The sequence below is a fragment of the Mytilus edulis genome, unplaced genomic scaffold (genome assembly GCF_963676685.1).
Source record: "Mytilus edulis unplaced genomic scaffold, xbMytEdul2.2 SCAFFOLD_1543, whole genome shotgun sequence".
NCBI lineage: Eukaryota > Metazoa > Mollusca > Bivalvia > Mytilida > Mytilidae > Mytilus > Mytilus edulis.
This window is the reverse complement of record NW_027268949.1, coordinates 19,255-23,526: the sequence shown is the minus strand read 5'-3', so window position 1 is coordinate 23,526 and position 4,272 is coordinate 19,255. Positions and strand designations below refer to the sequence as shown.

General features: G+C 31.6%; 1 long non-coding RNA gene across 1 annotated transcript; it reads left to right on the top strand.

Moving 5' to 3' along the window:
• The first annotated feature begins 1,544 nt into the window (after positions 1 to 1,544).
• On the top strand, positions 1,545 to 4,272 carry LOC139509145 (uncharacterized). Its single transcript, XR_011661581.1, has 3 exons — positions 1,545 to 1,673; positions 2,132 to 2,265; positions 4,104 to 4,272. It is a non-coding gene; the product is annotated as an uncharacterized lncRNA (long non-coding RNA).

Genomic DNA, 4,272 nt, shown 5'->3' with positions numbered 1-4,272 from the left:
GAGGATTCCTGGCGAAGTTTGACTTTTAATAATCTAAAACACCGTATCTACTATGGCGTTCGGAATAAATTCAGATTAAAAAATTTAAAAAAAAACATCTTGATCTCGTCGAATTGAAAATGTCCGAAACCGATGATTCTTTTATTTTCACTTGATGTCTCAAAAAATACTGTGGAGTGTTTCAATTTAAAACGATTAAGCCTGTTACGCGTACCATTAAGTATACAATGATAACATTCACTCTCTTTTGCATTTCCCAATTTTTGAATTGGCATTTCGTTTAAAGTATGACAAAACATCGCTCAAAATAGGTTAAACATTTAGATGTAGGTCTACGCAATATTAGATTAAAAAAAAGTTATGATATAAATCGTAAAATTTAATCGGATTACCGGTTTAAAGTTACTGTTTAAAAAGATGTATACAAATCATGTTTACTTCAAATCTTCCCTTGAGCTGCAGTTCTAATCAATTTTATGTTTTTTGGATTAACAATTGCAATTAATATACTGGACAATAGATCAATACCACGACGATAATTCTTAATAGATCAAAGTATTCAATACACATAAAATTCATATCAAATCTATAAAAACTGAGAGAAAAAAAAATAGTTCGGTTAACTGGTCAGTGATTTTGTTATTCGATATTCGATCCTTCTGACGGTTAACCGGTTAACCGTTGACTACAATAATTAATAGAATTGATGATAATACACGTAAACCTTAAAATGATGTTAAGTATTTCACTGTTTTGCTGTGTGTGATACTCAAAATCACTTGTTTACTCGACAAGCTTTATCTAAGTTTAATCTTACTATAATCATTTCTATATAAAGCAAAATTGTTTATGCATTTTCACTGGTACTATATTACAAAATTATTTATAAGACAGATTGTTAATGTTTAACCTTCTTAAATATAATGGGCGGTATCCTTCTTTAATTACAGGTATGATGATGGCAATAATATCATTGGATACTATGATTGTTTTCCGGCCAATGCTAACTGTCCATTATTTGCATTGCTAAACAATCAAAATCCCAGGAATATTGGTGATGAAATTGATACGGATGGCTTATCTGCAATATCTGACAAAAATTTGCGTTAAACTTTTCTACAACTGGAAGTAAGATTATTGTTTTCAGTTTTTGAAAAAAGGGACTCAATCAAGATAGAAAAAAAACCTATTGAAGTACTGTAGTATTTTTTTCTTGGTGGAGGGCAAATATTTAAATTGTAAATCTCCATATCCTTAAATAATAAAATACTGAAAGAAAGTTCTGCAAAACGATGCACCCAGTGACGGCTTAGCAGTTCTTTATAGGTTTTTGTTGTTGTTCAGTTCACAAGTGTGTGATCTTTTATTATTATTCCAATTTTATGTCACGAATCTGTTGGAGAAACCAAAGTTTGCGCACAGTAATCACACAGAAATAATTTTAATCGTATTTTAAACGGAACTTCATTAATCAATTCGGAAATTCCTTTTTTTTATTGCAGACATTCCGTTTGAATTCCAGTTAGCAGATGAAATAATTGACATCTCTGACCATTCTGCAGTAGACACCTATGTCACGAGTATTCGAGTTCTAGATCCAGATTTCGGAGATTTTATCGAGAATATAAAATTTGATTATGACAACCAATATTTCTACTTTGATACAACGTTAAGTAAGTATTACAGGCCTTGAAGGCATAAAACTTTGCTCAGTGCTCGGAGCACAAAAATCATGCTCGAAACATGAAATCCAGCAATTTGATTGGTTGATTTTCGAGTCTGAGTACCAAAATCATGCTCGAAAGTTTTATGACCGTGAGGCCAGGTTTCCACTCATTCAATATAGTCCCTGCATGCTTTTTATGGTCTGTTGACTCTAGTTATTTCTATAGATAAAGTTTCATTCCCCGTAATTCGTATAGCTAGTATATAAAAATGGCATTACATCGTCATGATCGTATTGAAAACATAAGGCTAAGGTATTGGAAATAAATGAACAGAAAATCGCTTAGCATGCTCCTCATATTGCATATTCAAAAGCGCATTTATTTTTGCAGAAAAATGGTGGATTGTAAACTTGGTTTGATAGCTAGCTTAACCTTTCACTTAATGTATTTATTTTTCTTTACAGGAAGTGTACATGTAAAGACGTCACTACCACACATTAATGGAAAGAAAAATTCAACTCTAAACTATACTTTAACGGTTCAAGACTCGTGCTTTAATTTGGCTACTGTTAGCATCCCCATAATAGTGTACAATGCTGTATGTATTGACATCAACCAAACAACCAATAGTTGAAATTGACTCTAAATATCCAATTTACGATGGCACATATCGTTCTTTTTCATTTATATTGTAACGCGAATATTTGGTCGATTTCAATAACAAGAAGTGGTTAAATTTTGTTTGTCTAGCACTTGAGTCAATCCTGATTTTTTTTAAAGTTCTTTTATGGATACAAAGGTTGTAGGGACGATAACAAAATTGAATGTGAGGACCTACCAATTATATAATTTATGTAATGAATTATTTCCCTAATTTAACCATGTTCCCTATTTATAGTCATGATTTTTCGAAAATCTGTCTCAATACTGATAACGTGTTTGTTTTGGAGTTCAATTGTGACCTTTTTTATTAAATCTTCACTGATTAGTCTTATAACGACGTTATGGGCTAACAATATTTCCTTAAGAGTCATATTGAGTACCTTTTGTAAAGTACTTTCTCAACTCAGCAAAGATTGATAATGGGGATATATATCGTGATTCTAATACATCAAATAACATTGTTTTCTTCGCGTACGTCAAGCAAAAATAAGCAAAAATTAAGAACAGGTCAAGATCTACAACTAAGACAATATGACAGATATTGTCCGACTACTCCTACTTAGGAATATAACCCTTAAATTATGATTTTTACCGATTTTGGGGTTTTGCCGTATATGATAAACATCATAATAGATAAATAGTCACATTTAATCAAAAAAAAATATCATCATGGCAAGATCTGTTAACAAGACACCTTTGCTGATATAGTAAAAAAAACATTCAATTCTTAAAGGAGTTGTTGTCCTTAAAGAGGATTTGTTTGTTTTAAAGAAAACTAATGAAGATAGATAGAAAATAAACAGACTTAATGATCAGAAATACAAGATCAACAAAACATATCTTTAGCTCACCTGGCCTGAGCTTTTCTCATCACTGGGCGTCCGTCGTCCGTCGTCGTCCGTTAACTTTAACAAAAATCTCCTCCTCTGAAACTACTATGCAAATTTTAACCAAACTTAGCCATAATCATCACTACAGTATCTAGTTAAAATAATGGTGTCCAATGACCCTGCCGGCCAACCAAGATGGCCGACATGGCAAAATGAAATAGTACATAGGGATAAAATGCTATTTGTTGCGCGTATCTATGAAAACAAAGCATTTAGGGCAAATCTGACGAGGGTTAAATTATCTATCTGGCCTGAAAGTTTTGCACAAATCAGGTTACCCAATGTTGGGTTGCTACCAATGAATTGGCAAATTAAAGAAAGTTTGCAGTTTTTGGTTATTATCTTTGATATTATTATAGATAGAGATAAACTGTAAACAGCAATAATGTACAAACAAGTCAGATCTACAAATATGTTAACGTGACCGAAATGGTCAATTGACCCCTTTATGAGTTTCCCTAAACAGTAAATTTTTATAAATTTTTGTAAATTTTGTAAATTTTTGTAAATTTTGTAAATTTTGTAATTTTTTTGTAAATTTTTGTAAATTTTGTAATTTTTGTAAATTTTTACAAAATATTTTTCTCTGAAACAACTGGGCCAAGTTCATTATAGATTATATGTTTATCAGCTTAGAATTTCCGAAATTGGCTTATATTTTTAGCTTTTTTTACCATAAATGTCTACATACCATATATATATGGCGCTTCATAAAGATACTACTATTAGACATTTTTCAAAAATATTTAACACAGAGAGCAGTTGCCAAAAAGGTTGCATGAATGCACAAACAGGTCTATCTGATAACATTGCATCTACAGCCTATTGCATGACATTCTTGCAGACTGGCTCTTATAATGTAAATGAAATGTTTTTGTTGTAGCCACCTGTTGTGACAGATTTACCAAAGGAATTAAGCATTGACCCTCAAAAACTTCGAAAAGATTCCAGGTTTCACATATTCAATGTACAGGATCCAACATATGATAACGTGTCATGCATTTTGAGTAAAATATATCCTTCGACAGATGAACTAGTTCTAGAGATTGACG